The 20843-nt window shown below is 50.0% G+C and overlaps 1 protein-coding gene across 9 annotated transcripts in view; it reads right to left on the minus strand.

Annotated features, from left to right (window-relative positions):
- Window positions 1-20843, minus strand: part of RPH3AL (rabphilin 3A like (without C2 domains)) — a 98856-nt gene that overhangs the window by 63846 nt on the left and 14167 nt on the right. For 2 of the 9 annotated variants that reach the window (XM_075904669.2, XM_006138670.5), the window contains exon 2: window positions 15790-15931. The exons of the other annotated variants lie outside the window; for them this stretch is intronic. The gene's annotated coding sequence lies outside the window, so the exon portion shown is untranslated. The remainder of the gene's footprint in view (window positions 1-15789; window positions 15932-20843) is intronic. 9 annotated transcript variants of the gene reach the window in all.

Genomic DNA, 20843 nt, shown 5'->3' on the forward strand with positions numbered 1-20843 from the left:
CTATACCCTTCCATGACAGCGCTCCAGTCATGCGAGTCATCCCACCAAGTCTCTGTTATCCCAATTAAATCATATTTCTTGGTCTGGGCCAGGGCCTCCAGTTCTTCCTGTTTGTTGCCCAGGCTTCTCGCATTAGTGTACAAACACTTCAGGTAACCAGTTGATCGTCCTATCTTCTCCATTCGAAACATGGGTCCTCCTTTCTTGCCCCTTCCTCTCTGCATTTCTTCCCGGTATCCGACTTTCCCACTTCCCTCAGGGTTTTGGTCACCATCCCCCGACGAACCTAGTTTAAAGCCCTCCTCACTAGGTTTGCAAGCCTGCCCGCGAAGATGCTCCTTCCTCTCTTTGTTAGGTGGATCCCATCTCTTCCTAACAATCCTTGCGCCCGGAACAAAGTCCCATGGTCGAAGAAACCAAAGCCCTCTCTGCGACACCATCTGCGCAACCACGCATTTACGTCCTCAATTCGACGATCCCTGCCCAGTCCTTTCCCTTCAACAGGGAGGATGGAGGAGAATACCACTTGCACTCCAAATTCTTGGATCCTTCTTCCCAGTGCTACATAATCCGCAGTAACACTCTCAAGATCATTCATGTCCGTATCATTAGTTCCCACGTGGAGAAGCAGGAAGGGGTAGCGATCTGAAGGTTTGATCAGCTTGGTAAGCCTCTCAGTGACATCCTGAATGCATCAAGTCAACGTGATGGCCACAAGGAATTCCGTTTTCATCGAAAGGCGCAAGAGAGAACAAGTTGCCATTGCTTCAAAAGGCTGATGTGAGAGAGCATTTAAGACTAGATGGAGGTCCCAAGGATCACAGCTGCCTAGAGAATTTAGACATGTGAGAAAGGGGTGTCCAAATTCCCTGGATGGGTTTGAAAACCTCAGCTCACTTCTGTATGCCCACATGTGAAACTGAATGGTTTAATAAAATTTAAGAATCTAAAGTGAATATTAAAAGTATTAAGGGATGAAAATTAGAAACGTAATCGGAGATGTATTATTCCCTTTTGTGCTAGCCAATTGATTCCAGCCTAGCATAGCTGAAAAAGTCAGTAATGTATGACAAACCCTTACGGAGTAATGACAACTGGGGAAGTCTAAAGGCAATTGCACTCCCACTCAGGCCTTGTATAGCCCCAGTGAAGTAACAAGCAAGCACACTGCAGCAAAGGGGGAAAAGCCACCTTAGCTGGTTTCCCCTAAAAACCAAACCAGTGTCATTTCCCTTTCTGCATTCACTGGAGCTCTGTCCAAATACACAGTCCAGGGCAGCTCACATCACTGTTGCTTTAACCCACCGAAAGTGTCTCTGTTGTACAGACTAGAGCTGCTTCCAAAAACTGGCCAACTCCTCTTGCAGCTCACATGACAATTGTTCTCAGCAGAAATATCCTGTTTTAGAGACAATCCTTGGGCCGTGACAGGTTTAAAGGTGCAGCCCTGGCATCTGGTGGATTAAGCAGCTGGGTCAGCCGGGGTGATGCAGATTGCAGATACAGGCAGTCCCCGGGTTACGTACAAGATAGGGACTATAGGTTTGTTCTTAAGTTGAATTTGTATGTAAGTCGGAACTGGCTCCAGATTCAGCCGCTGCTGAAACTGATCAGCGGCTGACTACAGGAAGCCCCAGGCAGAGTTGCTCTGCCCCAGGCTTCCTGGAATCAGCCGCTGATCAGTTTCAACAGCGGCTGAATCTGGACTCCTGGGACAGAACAGCTGGGGCGCTGCCGGGTAGGTCCCTGCAGGACCAACCCGGCAGCACCCCAGCTGCTCTACCCCAGGCGTCCCGCAACAAAAGCCTGGTCTGATGGGGGGGGGGGGCGCGCGCACTAGCAGCGCCCCATCCCCCCCCCAAGCAGACCAGGGAGACCCGAGCAAAGCCGCGGAGGCGCAGAGGTCCCGCCGCCTCTGCGGCTTTGCTCCCGTCTCCCTGGTGTGCTGGGGGGAGTCCCCCCCCAGCACAGCAGGGAGACCCGAGCAAAGCCGCACAGGCGGCAGGACCGCGCTGCCCATGCGGCTTTGCTCCTTTGCCCTGGAGCAAAGCTGCACAGGCGGCGGGGTCCCCCGCCTCTGCGGCTTTGCTCGGGTCTCCCTCCTGTGCTGGGGAGTCCCCCCCAGCACACCAGGGAGACCCGGAGTAGCTTTTCTCGCCCCGGAGGACGCGGTGGCGGGACCAGTGCGCTCTGGGCGGTCCTGCCGCCCGCCAGCTCCGGGGCGAGAAAAGCTCCGTTCGTAAGTGCGGATCCGACATAAGTCGGATCCACGTAAGTCGGGGACTGCCTGTACATACAGCAGCGGCCTATTGGCTTGTCAGGCCTTTCATACTCACACTCAGGATAAGAGCTCTAAGAGTGTAGAGGTCTATCAGTCCCTGGTCTCTGGAGCTTTAGTTCCTTTGGTATTGGTGAGGACAGGCTGGAATGAAGCAGCCTTCCATCAAGGCTTTCATCAGGACACAACTGAACATGTTCTCTAGACACTCCAGAGTAAATAAGGAATGTTCTCCCAGCATGACTGATCAAAACACGTCGCATCATGCTCTTTTGCCTCCCGTTATCCGGAACGTGTGCCTGGCTCCCCACTGTTCTCTGAACACAGCCTGCAAACAGACGGGACGTGGCTTAGGGGACTCATCAAGTCCCAGGACCGGTCTTTAGATGGATTATTCTATACGCTAGCTGCAGAATCATTATTTCTGCTAACAAGGATCTGCTCCTCTCAGTGACCTCCCCTGGAGTTGTGGTTCAACATTTCTCCCTTGGAGGCATCAGACCTGCGAAGGACATGGTTTGACACAGCTATTTCCAGCAGGAAATGAGAAGGACACTAACCTATTGGCGGAGCTTCATGGTCTGATTTCTTGGGACAAGGCTTTAGTAATCACTGCTTGAATCAGAGAGCATGGACAGAACTTAGACTGGCATCGCGCACGTCCTCAGGGTTGGACGCAGCCATGGAGATGGGATTAGCTCCAGGAAGCCATGAGGTATTAGATCTGAGCAGTGTCCCAAGCAGGGCCGGCTCGAGCCATTCCTGCGCCCTGGGCAGCGGGTGCATGACGCATGCGTGGCTCTGCCCCCGGGCGCATGGTACATGCGCGGCACTGCCCCCCGGTGCGCTGCGCCCCTTACAGCTGCCATCAGGCGCCCCCCATAGGTTGGCACCCCAGGCAGCTGTCCAGCTAGCTCTCCCCCGCCCCAATCCAGCCCTGGTCCCAAGTACCTCAGAGTAGAAGAATGAAGAATGTACAATGAAGCCTGTTCATTAGGAACAGGGTCGGGTGAGACTGCACTGACAGCAAGGATAGACATCATGCATTGTATAAAGGAGCTCTTCTCATGGTTTTTCTGTCTATAGTGAAATTTCACTGTTAAATCTTCTTGCTCTGAATCTCCTGGGAACGCATTTTGTACGTATGTTCCTAGCCCTTTTCCACCCTCAGAGCCATTAGGGAAACGCTGGCCCTGATCCTCGGCGAGCAGACCTGACCAGTGCAGCTGGCAACAGGACAAGATGCCTAGGGAGCATGAATCAGGCTGGACCTCTGGTAGCCACGTACCTTGAGTTCTGAGGCTGCCCCAGTGCGCCCCCCATCCCGTGTCTGATGCATCCATGACCAACCGCACTGACGGGGACTCTAACAAAGGGAACTCCCGCACACACCGTGCTCTGGTGCTTCCACCAGTCTAGAGAGCGGAGTATCGGTTCTGGTATGGTAACCACTGCATCCAGAGGCCATCTCATGGGGTTGTGTGCTGCCTTGAGCCACACTTGCAGCGGTCGCATGCGTAACCTGGCATGGCTTACCACATAGGTACACGCTGCCATGTGGCCAAGGAGCCTCATACAGGTTCTCGCCGTAGTGGTGGGAAACCTCTGCAGATCTGTTAGCGAGTATATTATGAGAAATCTGTCTATTGGCAGAGGGGCCCTCTCTAAAGAGGAGTCCAAACAAGCTCCTACAAACTCTAATACTTGTGTGGGGTTTGGTGAGGACTTGATGTCATTTATGAGTAGACCTAGATTCCCAAATAGCGCCTTTGCCATTTCAATATGGTTTGTCATCTGGTCTCGAGATGTGCCTCTTATCAACCAGTCGTCTAAATATGGGAATACCTGAACCCTGTGGCGTCTCAAACGCCGCTACCACTGCCGTACATTTGGTGAACACCCTTGGGGCTGTACATAAGCCAAATGGGAGGACCATAAACTGGAAGTGGGTCCTGACCCACCACGAATCTGGGACACTTCTGGTGTGCTGGGGTCACTGAAATATGGAAGTAGGCATCTTTCAGGTCGAGAGCAGCATACCAGTCTCTGTTCTGAAGGGATGGAATAATGGAGGCCAAGGTGACCATTCTGAACTTTGTTTTCTTTATAAAAGCATTCAGATTCCTCAGATCTAGAATAGGACGCAGGCCCCCTTTTGCCTTGGGAATAAGGTAATACCGGGAATAAAATCCCCTCCCTCTGAGTCCTTGCAGAACCGGTTCTATGGCCCCTAGTGACAGAACTTTGGACACTTCCTGCCTTAGCAGGGTCTCGTGAGAGGGGTCCCTGAAAAGGGACGGGGAAAGGGGTAGAGAGGAAGGGTGTAGTGTATCCCTGTCTCACCAGGTCGAGTACCCAGCGGTCTGACGTAATCCTGACCATGCCTGGCAACATAGGGAGAGTCTGTATCCAAAGGGAGGTATGGGGGGGGGGGGTGGTAATAACTACTATTCTGCTCTCAAACGTACCTTCAAAATGAAGGCTTGGGCTGTTGCACTGAGATGGGTCGGACCCTCACTCAGTCTGATCTAGGACCTCTTCATCTGTTCCTATACTGGGCAACACAAGCACTATTGCACCCCCTCCTTTGTCCTCTATCTGGCCCAAATCCCCACTGAAAAGGCCTATGATGTGGTCTAGGATTGAGGGGTCTCCTTTGAGGCGCTGGGGGTACGTATTTCGAGAGATTTTAACGTTGCTCTCGAATCTTTCAGGCTGTGGAGTTTAGAGTCAGTCTGGCATGTACCCCTCAAATGGTAGGTCCTGTATAGTAGTTTGCACCTCTGATGGGATGCCTGAAACCTGTAGCCATGCACACCTCCTCAAACACAGCTGTGGCCATGGTCCGAGCTGCTGAGTCTGCCGCATCCAGGGCTGCTTGGAGGGTTGTACATGCCACTGCCTTTCCTTCCTCCGTGATGGCACCGAATTTCTGACAGTACTCGGGAGAGTGGGGGGGGGGGGGAAGAGACATGGTCCCTACATTTCTGCACCGATCCTCAGGTATTAAAGGTGTAGCACCCCAGCACCACTTGCTGGTTTGCGATACGGAATTGCAGGCCTCCCATGGCATATATTTTCCCACCCAGGAGGTCCAGCTTTTTAGGGTCTTTAGCTTTTTGTGTCGGGCCCGGTGGTCCCCGATGTTCTATGGACCCTGGCGTGGAAAGGGTGAAGAGATGCTCATACCCCGCTTGGGGCACAGTGTTGCCTTTCCACACCCATCTGTGTTAGCGCGATCGATGCAGGCGTTTGCCACAGGGTCTTTGACTATCTACAGTCTTGTTCAGCAATAGTGCCACATGGCCTGGGCCCGATGCAGGCAAAATGTCTACCATAGGGGCCAATTCCTCTTGGACCTCTTCTGCCTTCACTGCCCGGTTGAAAGCCAACCTTCTTAGCAAGTCCTGGTGGGCCCTGGCGTCCATGGAGGGAAGTTGGGGCACCAGGACCGCCAATGCCTCATCTGGTAAGGAGGAAGATGACTCTCTGTGGTGCTTGCTCTTCCTCACACTCAGGCGCTGCCAGGTTCTCAAAGGTCGAAGGGCCTGCCTGCTCTGAATTCACGGATGGAATTGTAGCCCCTTGTCCCTGACCAATCACCGGAGGCTGAATTGATGGCGCAGCAAGTTGGCTCTCCTCCAGTGGTAGGGCTCACAAGAGAGTGGTGGAAGGGGCACTGCTCCTACGGGATGACCCCACAACTGACCGAGAGGGAGGGGGCCCCTGGGCGGTAGGCCCACGGTGTCCAAAACGGCCACTGTGGCTGGGGCTGCCACTGCACTTGCCATGCTTGTTGGTCCGCAGAGGTCCTGTGCCCAGATCTATGGCTTGAATGGGACCAGTGTCTAGATCTGCATCTGTAAGAGGATCTGTCAGATCATACAGACTCTGCCTCAGACTCGGAAGAATAGTCTGATGCTGACCATGGGGGAACAGTCAAAACTTGTTCCCTCTGGTGCACAGCTATAGCAGATGGTTTACCTCTGTGCCCTGGTAGTGGTGCCAGGGGAGGCATCTGCGGGGTTTGCATCATTCCCATTGGCATTTGGTAAACTGGGAACTACCCCTGAGGTACTGTGGTTGGCTGCGGTACCGCTGGTGCCATCAGCAATTGGCCTGGTGCCAGGATAGGTGCCAGTAGAGGCATCAGTGCCGGTGCCCTGTAAGGCGCCGATTGCATCGGTGCCGTCAGTGCAGGCAATTGGCTTGATGCGGAGGCTGGCACCGGTAGAGATCTTAGTAGTGGTTCCACCTCCAGTGCCACCTGGGACAGTGCTGCCTGCATTGGGTGCTGCCTGGGGCTGCACTATCTGCCCCAGTGCCAACTGAACCGGTGCCAGCAGGGTTCCTGCCTGACCTGATGCCGGTGCCGAGGTCAGTAAGAGGGGGTCGGTGCCGGTGCCTGAGACAGCAGCTGGGCTGGAGGCGATACGGTGGTCTGTGGGACCCACAGCACTGATGACGGTGCCGGGAGGAAGGCACTCGCGCCATGTGGTGTGGCCCGCACTTGTGACACCGAGCCGTCCCCCTCCGTTGAGGTCAGCTTGATGAGTTTGCGTGCTGCATCGAAGGTCTCCAAGGTAGAGGGATGCTGGATATCCCCCATTCCATCTGCCTGCCCTGGGCTCCGAGTCTGGTCCAGGCTGCGCCTCCTCCTAGGTGCCTTAGAGGTCAAATGCCCCTCCTTAGGGCGCACTTTTTGACCACGCCTCTCCGTCGACCACCCCCTGGAGTCTTTGGAGCCCCTCGGTGCCTGTGACTGTGACCTGTGCCGGGGCGCCTTCGGCATGGCCGCGTGATGTCTGGCTGGTGCCGCAGATGTAGCAGATGGTGCGCTGTGTATGGAGTGGGGACGCTTCTCGCTCTCAGGCTGCAGCACTGACTCCATCAACAAAAGTTTTAGCCAAGAATCCCTTTCTCTCGTAGTTCTGGGCTTGAATCCTTTGCAGATAGAGCAATTTTCTGCTTGATGTGCCTCCCTGCGGCATTTCAAACGGGAAGAGTGCGGGTTGCCACAGGGCACAGGTTTAGAGCAAGATGCACACGGCTTAAAGCCTTGGGGCCCTGGCCTTCCCCCGCCTGAGCTACCAGATGCCCATGTATTTAGGTGCCTAGCTCCCAGTGGGAATTAGGCACCTAAATGCTTTTGAGGACATGGGCCTACGCTGCTAGAGAAAAAGCAGAATCAGAAGGCTCAGGAAACAAAGTTGGAGCAGGTATTTAAAGGTTTGGGCTTGGCATCTTTTTTTGAGCTAACGACCCTGGCTGACACTGCAGCATCCATTAGAAACAGGTCCTATTGCTAATTGTCACAAAGGACTCGGTGCTGAAATGCCCTCCACTCTGAGTAGCTTGGCCAGTGAACCTTTGGGCGTGAGGCATCAGCACACGCTGGCCTGTTGCTTCTCCACTACACCAAGCAATTACCTGCAAAACGCAAAGAGCTGGCCCAGAATACAAACGCAGACGGAAGCGCCACAAAAAGACGCCACTGCCGACAGGATGTGGGGGGAGAGAACAGTTCTCTGCTCCTGGCTTTGCCTCTGCCAGCACGGCCGTCTCCCAGTTTATAATAAATTCACAGTGATCATGTTAAGTGGCACAGGCCTCTAGCCTTCAAGGAGAAGGCATCAGCTTTGTACTTCACTCCTCTGCCATGTGCCTATTTATTCTACAGAGAGATTTTTGCCCTCTCTTCCTAAAAGCAGATGATTAAGCCAGGCTGTTCTATATCACTGCACGTGCCTCCCAGTCAGCATAATGGCATGGCTTTGGAATCACTTATGTGGGTTAGGCACTTGGAGACAGCGCCGTATGTGTGCGCCGATGAACCGATGATGTATTACTTACCAATGAGAGTCAAGAACACAGGGAGGAATGCAGCCATAGGCAATGTATAATGATATAGCCTTGGGCATGGTGCACTTCATAGAAGGGTGAATGAAGGCTGTGCCTGCACTGCAGAGAAAGATGTTTTTACCAGGAGGCAGCTCTCTCAACGTAAATCCAATTGGAGACAAGACATGGTCATTTTCAATTGCTGGTCCAGATCAACCTTCTACCCCTCCTCATCTGCAGTTGACCTCAACTAAGTATCCAGAAGTCAAACCTACTTGGGCCTTTTTTCCATGAGGACTGTACGTAGAGACAGCTACCTTAATGTAGAAACAGATCATCTTTGCAGTGAAGACATCCCCCTGAAGGCTGGCTCAGGCTAACTAATTCACATGTAGTTTGGCCAACTCAGAATCCTAGCAGGCCAGTTGGTATAGAAATGGCTTGTCCGAGCATACAAGAGAGCTGCAGGAGATCTCTGATCAGCTCTGATTTGCTAATGAGCTTAGTTAACCAGTCTCACATCTATATCAAATTTGTGAATTATTTAGCCAATTCATTTTTTTTTTTTTAAAAGCCTCGAGGGTCCAGCCTCAGCTTAGTTCTCGGTCTGCAGCACCAGTTGTGCTAATGCAATTAACAGGTCTCCTGCTCAGCAAGATGCCTATGGGAGGGGAGGAGGGGGATGCCACACTTCCCCCAGGACCACCAGCCTTCAACCCTGGTTTTCCTTTAGCCACTACTCACTCAAAGATGTGGTCTAATTGGTCTCTGAGGCATATACCAGCACCCATTATCTGGAGGAAGCCTTAGCAACCAGAACATTCACTCAGTTGCTATAACAGAGAGTAAATGAATAGCAAAGAATAAGTCACCTCCTCACTTCCTGTACTCTCCTAGCACAGACAGCAACTCCTCAGGAGCCTAACAGCTTAGCCAGGAGACAAGTGTGGGCAGGCTAATGAAGTACTGGAGAGTTTCAGACTCTGGCAGCAAGGTGTTGGGTGTGTATTCCAGGCCTGGGGTCTCCGTTGCTAGCGAGGCAGCAGTCTTTCCAAATACAGGCTACTCCCAAATACTTAAAATTGCCAGAGCACCCAGTGACAGTGCATTCTGCCAAAGCTTATCTGTTTGTTAAGTGCGTGCTTAAATTCAAGGTCCTAAGTCATGTAAGTGCCTGGCTAAGCCAGGATCTAATGCAACAGCTCCTGTCCCAAGATCGATCTCTCTCTCTTTCTCGCGCTCCCCCCCCCTCCCCGGGAAAACAAGCAAGAATCAGTGTCCCTATTTTCCAAATAAGCCACCCTGACATTCAGCAGTTTGCAAGCTGTCACCTGAGACATTGACAGGAGTTTGGGACAGCCTGACATCAGCAAGTGACCTCTTAGCTTGCAGGAGAGCTAGGAACACTCAAGCCAATCAAGCAGTCCGATTAGATGAAGTTTGATAATGTCAGAATGCCCCAATCAGGGGAGCAGTGGAGCAGGCAGAAGGACCAGGATCTGTCTGATAACATCAGCTGCAGCTATTACAGCACTGGGCTAATTTTTCCATTATCGCTCCTCTGAACCTTATAACAACTATTCCGTGCCCTGCTTGCAACCAGACATTCATCGCAGGCTCCACAGCCCCTCCCATATGCCAAGCCCCACCTCCCACTATACTGCTTGGCAGATGGGTGGCTTACATAAAACAGCTAGCAGCTGTCTCCAGGGCAATTAAACCAGCTAACCATTGTGCCCTTACATCTCAGAGCAATCCCTCCTGCACATGGTCAGGGCACCGAACGTGCCAGTGTGGCTGCTGCAATGTAACTCGTAGCCCTAGGTGATACTACTGTATCCTAGCACTGGCTGTCATTTTGGTTATGCTTAGAGCCAGATATGAGCCCGCAGCTACCCTAACGTCTCACGTGTCCAGTGGGTTCTGAGAAGTTCCAAACGTAGCTAAGAGACTGCAGTGCTGCTACCATTCGGAAGTCACACGCTTGGAGAACCCACGCAGTCACGATCTGTAAAACCTAATAAGGCGGCGGCTTTACAGACCTCTACATCTAGGCATCATTAACTTCATAAGCCGAGCACTCACCTAATTAACTTAACAGGCCTGACTCAGAACCGCAGCATTTTCACAGGAAACAAGATCCCAGTCGTAACAGCCAAACAAGCTGAAGCAGCATGGGCCAGACAAAAGTACACCGGACTGAGGGCCTGTGCTCTATTTCAGGGTCTGTCACTGGACTGCTGGATGACTGTGGTTAAAATTACTGATCTGCTCTGTGCCTCTGTTTCCCCATCTGTAAAATAGAAATCGTGATACTCACCCTCCTCTTCAAACTGCTTTGAGATACATGGATGGAAAGCACTAAAAATGAATAATAGCATGTGATTGTTCTGGTTCCTCCATCCCTTGTGTTGAAGCTGTGGAACATGAACCAGGATTATTTTATTACGCAGTTTTCCAAATACTTCCACAAAAGAGGTGGGGCAGGAATCCAGAATACAACATGGGCTGGCTCAAAGATTTGCCAACTACCCAGGGTTGGAATACCAAGAGCCAGTTTGTACAACTGATCCCAACTATACACAGCAGAAGTTTATGTGAACCTGACACAGTAGGATAAAAGCAGGCCTCTTTGCCATCACTCATCTCCAAGGCAGCGGCTTTGCAAAGCTGTGAAAACAAACCCTCGGTGTCAGGAACCTTATCATGTCTGTTCCCTCAGAGGCAGCGCATTTATAAAGGCCATACCCAAGTGAGTGGACAAGCATACCAGGCTGAGGATAAGTGGCACGGAGGTGCACACAGGAAATTCTGACCATTCATCTGCTAGCTCACGCAACACTTCATTCCTGGCCAGATAGATTTTGGTGCTAGGACATTCAAAAGGGTTCTAATCAAAGGATCTGTGGTGCAGGGCACTACCTAAGAAATGCACAAAGTCCATGGGTTTAGGGTCACAAGAGCTTAGCTCGGAGTTCAGATGGGTCCAGACTGCAGAGATCTGATGCAAGCTTCCCTAACTTTGGGCAAGTTTGAATCTGGGAGAGGAATCTGGCATGTGTGTTGGTTTGCCCCACTGCAGTTACTGGTCGGTCACAATGTTTGGGTCTACAGCCAGCACAGGCAAAGTTCATAGGACTTTGAGTCCAGGGGCAAGTTGGGTTCAGTTCTCATTCCAAGCTCAAAAAGAGCCAAAAACCTCAAACAAAACTGAGCTAAATACACTGGGTTTTCCCAGACCCAGATGAGTTAGATGGAAAATGATTGGCACCACTCCAAGTTGTAGATTGGATTTGAGGACCCATCATCCTCTGCCCACCTGGAGGATAAAGGGGTGCAATGCGTACACAGGACCTACCATAAACAGGGTTCAATTCTAGCACGTCCCTTTATCAGAGCTGCCACCGGGTAGCCATTGCTAAGGCAGATTCTATTTCCATTATCAAATTATTTGCCACTGGGCTTCCCCACACAGAAAAGTGCCAAGAATTCCAAGATATCTAGTCCCCTACTGACACCCAGATAACGTGAACATTACTCACCTGTGCGCTAAGAGACCTGGTTTATTGTTGAGTAATCTAACTCCTCAATGTCAAATGCCTGTGATGTGAAGATGTGTGGTGCCTCCTAACAGTCAATAGACACAATTCATGCGACTCTCTGGTCACACAGCACTGGTGTTCATGTTTCCACAGGATGCCTGCAGTGTCTGTTACCTGGGGCTTCTCTAAAAAGTTAAGATGCCTGACACACTTCAAAGTAGAGAGTTTCACATGTCCAACTGGATTCAGAAACCTCCCTGATGTCAAATGGAGCCCGGAGTCGCTCTCTTTGAGGTTGTTAGTCAGGGATTGCACTAGGGATGTAAGTGACTAGTCGACTATCTGATAAGCTTATGCTTATAGGACAGTAGATTAGTGATGCGACTGGTCACTTCCCTACCTTGCTGCCTGTCAGAGAGCGGCAGCAAAGGAGGGGAGCAGGAGTCGGTGCTGCAGGGAGCCAGCTTAAAAGCCAGTTTCCCCCCAGCACTGTCTCCACGGGGGGCAGGGAAGGTAGAGGCACAGAGGGAAACAGCGCAAGCAGGGACTGAAGCAGTCTCCCCGCTGGGGCTCCTGTACATTTCAAAGGCTGAGGCTCCACAGGGAGTGCAGGGCCAGCAGGAGTCCCCCACTGGCCCCATGCTCCCTGTGGAGCTTCCGCTTTTGAACTGTAGCAAGAACCCAGACTAATCGAATAGTCGATGGAAATCTCATCCACTATTCAACTATTAATCTAAATTTAACATCCCTAGATTGCACAGCATGCCAACGAGGCCTAAGCCATTGATTTACGGCCTCGTAAGCAGCCTGACTTTCCCACGAGGGGGGGGGATCACGCGCAAGCACCTCATCAGAGCCTATGAGCGCCACTGGGTAATTGGCAAGAATGTCCAAACAGCTTTTCTGTTAGCACTAACAAGGTCATTAACATTCTCCCAGAGGACCCTAGCTAACGAGAGGCTCTATTAGCCTGGTTACCTGTTACAGCATGTCTTTGTTTAAGAATATACCATTAGCCAAACCGAAGAGTCTTCACTGGACATCCTTGGGGTTCAAGGAGGAGAGTCGCTGTGATGTTCCACCCTATCGAGGACTTGTCCTTACCAAGATCACCTCCCAGACTCTGGCTCTACACAGCAGTGGCCAGGTGTATTTGTGCTTGTAAATCACAAATCCATCATTCTCTGCTCCTTCCCAATCAGATGGCAGGAGAGCTGGCTTATCTGATCCTGCGTAGCTTATTCTACATGAGAACTGTGGGGCTCCCTGTGTGATCTTTCAAGACCCATCAGTTACTCCAAGACCTAGCAACACTTAACACTCACATATACATCACCCACCTCTTTGGGCCAGAGAGAAAAGACTTTGTGGCATGCGCGGATGGAAAAACCTGGGCTATCCCAGGCCAAAATCTGTGGTTGAGTGCAGTGCAACCTTTTGCTCCACACATTTAAAAACTGACCATTGCTATGGTTTCTGGGCACTCTTAGCAAGCTCCACTGTCTCTAAGGGTATCTCAGCACTTCATTGCAAACCTGAGTCTGTAAAAGTCCCGCAGCACAGTTGCGACTGGTATTTGTTAGCTGACTGTCTCACAGGGCTCAGGCTGTGCAGCTATAAATTGTAACATAGATGTTGCTGGAGCACCAGCTTTGAGGCCCATCCCTCTCACGGGCAGAATTTTATTACTGTGTGTGCTTCCAACTCCATGTTTGAGCAGCCACATTACATCATAAGCCTGGGTTTACAATTGCTGGACCTGGATCTCACAGTCATGCTAACCATTTCTGACCACTTATTTTTCACATGGTTTTTCCAAATCCTCTCATTTGTGTTCAGTTAATTTCATTAAACTAAGCTCCATCTAAGCAGCCAGAAAACAAGATCAACCTGACGCAATTCACCTTGCAGCATTACTGGAACATTTTCAGTAATGGTTTAATTAGTCACAGATCTTAGTCACTTGAGCATTGTGCTGTACACATCAGCTCAGCACCGCTGCACCCCCCCCCCAAACACACACACACACACACACACACACACGCTGTACCTCCTAAGTAACCAGCAGGAAATGCATCAGACTCCAAAAATCAAGGAAGAGTTCCTCTGAATTTTAGAAAAATCAGCGTACTCTTCTCCCATGCAAAAGGCGTGAGTAGAATGGGACCAGAAATGGAAACATGCATCTCCCAAAGACACAAAAGGGTTGCATAAAAGACTGCTGGGGGCAGAGGATGAATTCATACTGAAATGGAATGAGGCTTTATATAGCAAATATACTAAACGAATTAATGGGGATCAAGCAGACTTGGTCTAGTTTAAATACGGAGGAAATAACTGTAGGATTGAAGAAGTGATCAGCCAATTGATCACAAAATGATTTGCTTTTGGATTCTGTTTCTTCCTTTTGGAACTGAGGATTGTCTCTAACTCAAGGATCTGGAAATCCCTCTATAGGCCAGTTCCACAACACTACATGCAAGCTGCCAAATTCACATAGCAAAGCTCTTTTACCATGTGTAAATAAGAAAGCCACCAATCTGCTCGGCTTTGGTGTGATTCACAGTTTACAAGCCTAGAAAACATGATGTGAATAGTAAAAGTCTAATTAATAAATATTTTAAATTACAGGAGTCCCGGGCAGAAGTCAAAAAATGTGCATGTAACTGCAGTTGCCATGACCACACATGCAGATGAGGTGTTTGCACATACAAATAATTAAACTGCTCATTGGGCCTGCAAATATCTAACTAATTTGTTCAACCATGATAGCTGCCCATGTAAATTAACCACACACAATTCAGATGGGATCCTAGACTCCCAGGCCAGATCCGCAGCTAGTGTAAATCATCACTGCGCCATAATGCAGCAAAAAGAGCCTATGCCAGCCGAGGGACCTGCCTGGTTGAGTTTTGGAAGTTGGGACCTTAAAGTGTTGTGTACATGCAGCAAGCCCTGCTTCTGCTCTGCTCTCACTGAAATGCTACATAAATGCTACTAGAATCACATGGTGAGCAGCCCTGAGTACAGAGGAAAGTGGATGGCCCAAGATAATGGGTTAGTTTTAAACATTCAAAGTCTGCAGGTGATATTGGAATCTGTAGCTGTAGCTACAGCCCTTCACTGGACAAGAGGCAGTACAACCTTTCAAGTTCTGGTTATCTGCTTTGGTGAGTCACAGAGCCCAGAACTCTACTGTTCGTGTAAAGAGAAACTGGCAGAAGCAGCCTGGACGATGCAGCTAATCAAGGACTCAATCCTGTGAAATCATGCTCCTGGGAGAAGATCTTACTTATACATGCAACTTCAACAAAGCCACTCTAGCAAGTGAGCAGGCTCCAGGCCTGGACTGTATGAGCACATGCGGCAGGTGAATGTTTTCAAAACATACATGAGATACGTCCAGCGTTCCATTTTTCCTTCTTCCAGGGGTTGATCCTACTAGGTGATGAGCACTCCATCTCCAATTCAGCAGAAAGACTTGACCATGAGATGCATTAGAATTAATTATGCGTTTGAATTAATGCACTCAAGGGCTCTGCTGGATCAGGGCTAGAATACTCAACTCCCTGCAGCACCAAGCCCTCCTACATTGCTTTGGATTTTATTGTTGGTGACAGATCTCTGCTTTGTGAACAAATATAGGATGAATAATAATAAATCAGTCAGGAAAATCTGTGGAGCAATGTGGTAGTTGTGAGGAGCTCCAGACTTCTCCTTCTGTCACTGCTTTTCCCACCATATGCTCTGGGAACCATCTCTACTTGTTTTTCTCCTTTACAAACTCTCAGTCACACAGAGGCACGGCCAAGTGATCTAAAGTGAAACCCACCAGGAAATGAATTACTACACTGTCAGCAGGCTTTGAAGGTGTCCATGCTACTTCACTGCGCACAGCAGTATACTTCCCATTAATACGAGTAACTGGCCTGCACGGTGTGGCTTTCTGTGCAGAAGGAACATGCTCAGGTGTTCAGGGAACCAACAAGAAACAGCAGGCAATTCGGGAGAGCCCATGGGGAAACAGACAAACAGCAAAGCAGGGCATTTAGATTTCTAAGATCTTCTTTCTCTACATACAAGAAAGAACAATCAGCTCAGAATGAGAAGACCCACGGTGAGACTCACCATGCCCACCGAAAAGATTGCACGGCTCCTCAGCTGCCGGCTCCCACAGGCAGGGATGGCATCCTCAGCTGTCCGACGAGGCAACTGTTGTGTAGTCCAGGGTAACATGAGGTGCACACTAGACAACTTGCATTACTCAGCCCTTAAATAAATATGTGGCAGCAATCAGTGAACTGTACAGCTGGAGCTAAACAAAGGCCTGGATTTGCAGCCATGACGGAGCTGGACTACAGATACTAATCAGGAATCATTAAGGTCTTGTCTACATACAGCAGTGGTACTGCTTTAACTATACCAGTGCACTGAAACCAATACAAACCCCTCCTCGCCCCCACCCCCAAGCATAGGCACAAGTACACTGTTATCAAGGTGCTGGTTTCCAACATCTTTATCTTGGTGTAACTGCATCTGTATTAGGGGGTGCACTGACATAACTATCCATTAAAAAAATACCCCACCCCTCACTGAAATGGTTATTCTGATACAACAACTGCATGTCAAGCACAAAGTGGAGAGGCATTTCTCTCCAGTGCACAGCAGGGGGAGACCCTTCTCCCCCCCCCCCCAGATAATTTCATTCACCAGAAGGACGGCAGTCATCACACCTGACAATTTACTAAGAGGCACTGATGGGACCAAAATTGCTCCCCACCTCTCCTTCCTCGTCTAATGGCCCACCATAGCCCAGTACTAATGGAATAGATCCTATGTATTCTGTTGGACTCATCAGCCCTTTATTAGCAGTTCCTGTGTCTCATTACTTTACAGCGGGTTACTTTCCAGCACTCTCATATCCCTTCCAATCACCAAGGAAGCCAGCAGTACCCATGCAGGATGAAGGTTCAAGCTAGGGATGTTAAATATCTGTTAACTGAATAGTCGCGTAACTTCATGAATTCTTACTGGTTAGTTGACTATTCTATACTCCTCGGGGGTGGGGGCGGCAGCTGCACAGGGTGCCAGGCAGGAGCTAGACCATGAAGGGAGCCAGTTTAAAAACCAGCTCCTCTTGCAGACCTGCTGCTTGTCACCCTGTGCTGCCTCTGATAAAGAGGCAGCAGTGCAAGGTGGCAGCAGCTCCTGTCCGGAAGGGGGGAGGAGAGGGGGAAAAAGAGGGATAGTCTGAGCTCCCAGAACCAGCACAAACTGGAACAGAGCCGGCCTGCCTGCCCACCCAGTTCCTAATACACTTTAAATGCAGAGTCAGTGAGGGTAGGTCCCAGACCCGGTGTGAGCCAGAACTGAGCTGGGCTGCTGGCCAGCCTGCTAAAAAAAATGTACTGGTGTTGCAGGGGGGAGGGGAGGGGAGAAGAAGGGAAATGCATATAGTCTATAGCATTAACCTATAGGCTTCTATTTATCAGTTAATCAACTACACTATTACATCCCTAGTTCAAGCACACAGCTGAGGATATAATATGCTGCAACCCATTGTTTCAGCTGACCGGAGAACAAACGAACAAACGAACGAGCAAGCACACACACTTTGGATTGGTCATTTTCAAGATATTCCCACAACAGATACTGAAATTAACAAATATGAACAGAAGGCTGTGGTCCAACAAACACACCAAGGCAAGAGAACATTCTGATACAGACAGTGAGTAAGCTGGCTTGGCTTACGTACACTCTGCCTTAATGGGGAGAAGATTAGGGAGAGAAAGAGTTGTAAATAGAGAAAGAAAGACCCTTCCACAACCCTGTCTGTTTTGTCTATTTTGACTCTTAAGTTCTTTAAGGCAAGACTGTCTCAGAGAGGCCACGATCCCATATGGGATCCCTTGACACCATAGACTGTAATACAATAACATGAACGAAACAAGAGCAAAAGCCACCTTCTAATGACATTAGGGCCATGTTTTCACTAAACAGAAGATCGATGCTGCCGGATCAAGCTTCCAAAGTTCAATTTAGTGGTTCTAGTTAAGACCCACTAAATCAAACTCAGAGGGTGCCCGCCCTCCCACCTCTCCCCCATCAGCAGCCAGTACTGCTGCTTCTGCAAGGAGTAAGGGAAGTCAACAGGAGCATTTGCTCCCATCAACCTTCTGTTATGGGGACAGTGGGGGAAACTAAAAACAAGGTACCTCAACTCCAGCTACGACTCCTGTGGCAACAGGAGCAGGAGCTAGCAGCCCCGCAAGCTTGGGAATGTTCCAGTCAGGCTGGAGCGGTTTCCCAGGATCTTGCTTAATCAGTAAACCAAGTACAGGCAGTCCCCGAGTTACGCGGACCCGACTTATGTCGGATCCGCAGTTACGAACGGGGTTTGCTGCTCGTCTCCCTGGTCTGCTGGTTACCAGCAGACCAGGGAGACGGGCAGCAAAGCCGCGGAACACGCGGGCAGCGGACAGCCCAGACGCGCCGTGGCTGTCCCGCTGCCGGCGTCCTCAGAGGCTTTGCTCCGCTTTGCTCCCCGTCTCCCTGGAGACCAGCAGACCAGGGAGACGGGGAGCAAAGCCGTAGAGCATGCCGGCAGCAGGACAGCCGCGGCACATCTGGGCTGTCCCGCTGCCCCCGTGCTCTACGGCTTTGCTCCGGACGCCTGTGGTACAGCAGCTGGGGCGCTGCCGATTGGTCCTGTAGCGCCGCTCTGGGCACTACTGGACCAACCCGGCAGCACCCCATCTGCTCTGCCCCAGGCGTCCTGATTCAGCCCCTGCTGGTCAGTTTCAGCAGCGGCTGAATCAGGACGCCTGGGGCAGAGCAGCTTGGGTGCTGCTGGATTGGTCCAGTAGCACCGAGGAGCGGCGCTACTGGAGCAACCCAGCAGCACCCAAGCTGCTCTGCCCCAGGCGTCCCCAAGTCAGCCGCTGCTGAAACTGACCAGCGCTGACTACAGGAAGCCCGAGGCAGAGTTGCTCTGCCCCGGGCTTCCTGGAATCAGCCGCTGATCAGTTTCAGCAGCAGCTGACTTGGGGACGCCTGGGGTTCTTAAGTTGAATCTGTATGTAAGAACTGGCGTCCAGATTCAGCCTGTTGAAACTGATCAGCGGCTGATTCCAGGAAGCCTGGGGCAGAGCAACTCTGCCTCGGGCTTCCTGTAGTCAGCCGCTGGTCAGTTTCAGCAGCGGCTGAATCTGGATGCCAGTTCCGACTTACATACAGATTCAACTTAAGAACAAACCTACAGTCCCTATCTTGTACGTAACCCGGGGACTGCCTGTAAATCTAAGGTTTAACCAGTTAACTGATTAGCTGGGATTTTAGATCCCTGCTCCCCAGGTAATTAGGCATGAAGGCAGAGCCTGGCTGCAATGCTGCTTGTAGCCAACCATCAGTACAGCAAACGTCACAGTTTCATCTTAAGGCCACATAAAAAAAAAATGAGGGTTACAGTCAAGATGCTCTTCCTTCTGAAATAGCTGAGTCCCTCCGACCATATCTCAGACTGGCCCATTCTATAGAACAGTGGCAACAGGTGGCACAGGACTGTATTTTGGATCCATGGGATATTTCTGGGCAGACAGTGCTGATTTGCATCCCCTAGCATCTCCAGATCAGCTCTCGCATGTCCCTTCTTCATTACAACAGGATAGTGTCATCATGGACAGCTGAACTTCAGTTTTCATCACTGGGATTTCTGGAGCTCGCCATCCTGGCCCTGTAAAGCTCAAGAACAAACAGTGTGGCATCTGTTCTTAATGAACTGGAACCAGCCTGCCTACCTGCTCTGAGAAAACAAGGTGGCTTTAGTGCCTGCTGCTAGGCTATTCACGTCAAAAGTGTGTCAGCTCTGCTTTCTGAGACAACCCAATCACACAGAAACTTCTAGAATGACCACAGGCTAAGGATATTGGACCAGGACTATGTCAAGTCATGGGGGAGAGGAGGCAATGAGTCAGGCTGTCAGGTTACTAGGCTCAGGGCTGGGAAGAAACATTATCTAGAAGGGAGACAAAGCATGAGAAGTCAGAGGATCCCTGTGTTCTAGTCCCAGCTCTGCAACAATAAGATTTTAAAGCAGGGACTGCTACACAGGACTTCCTGGTTCTAGTTTCAACTCAGTTGCGTGACTCTGCACTGTCGACATAGGTCATTTTGTATCGCAGTGAAAACAGGCACTAGTAGATTGGGAGAACTCAGCTAAATTTGTAAAATGCTTGAAAATCTTTGGAGAACAAGATTATTATTTCAACCAGCATATTATCCATTGAACAACAGAGAGCCCCATTCTAAAAAACAGAATTCTTTCCATGCAGGACCAGTCTGAGTTTTCAAAGTGCAGTTACTAAAAAGATTAAAGGACTGGGGAGATTTGCTTCTTGCCCTGGATTGTTGGCAGACACAGTGAGAATATCTGGATCTCACTGATGCTATGCAACGCCTGATCTCACAGTCTTTCCACGTCAATAAGAGCCATTGTTTGCTTGAAGAGCTGCAAATCGGGTAGGTTTCATGCCCAAAGCATGTGTACATGACAGGCCAATATTCATTCATCTGATCTATTTTACAGGTCTGCATTTGACACCTGTTTTGTCATAGGGTTACCATATTTCAACTTTCAAAAAAAGTGACACTCCTGAGAGGGAGTGTATCTGTATCTACCAACTCACTTTATATTAAAGTGTGTTCTTTCTTCTCTTTTCCTCTCCATCTATCTATCTATGTTGTGTGTGATCAAAAAGGCTGAGTGTGGTTCCTTTTATACAATCTACAGCTCTTTGTAATGCATACACCTTGTTTCAGAACAAACACTAATTAGTGTTCAGAAGGGTGCAGCGACTTGCCCAAGGTCACACAGGGAGCCAGTGGCACCAGAGCCAAAGAGAACTTAGGAAGAACTGCTGTAACAAACAATTAATTTTCCCCAATTTACATTGATCATCGATCAAAGGACAAACTGGGAACATTCTTCAGGGCATGAGGGTCAAACTGGTGAGTGCTGCTGTGAGAGACAGTCATTCTAAGCTTCCATTCCCCTTATGTAACACGATCCATCCTTCTAAGCTAATTGCTTTACAGAGAACAAACAACCCTTTTACTAAAAAGTTACTCTGATCCTTTCAGCTGTCAGACGACTACTCTTCCGTAGAAGTGTTGTTTTGTTTTTT

This window comes from Pelodiscus sinensis, chromosome 21 (assembly GCF_052426305.1).
Source record: "Pelodiscus sinensis isolate ZL-2025 chromosome 21, ASM5242630v1, whole genome shotgun sequence".
NCBI lineage: Eukaryota > Metazoa > Chordata > Testudines > Trionychidae > Pelodiscus > Pelodiscus sinensis.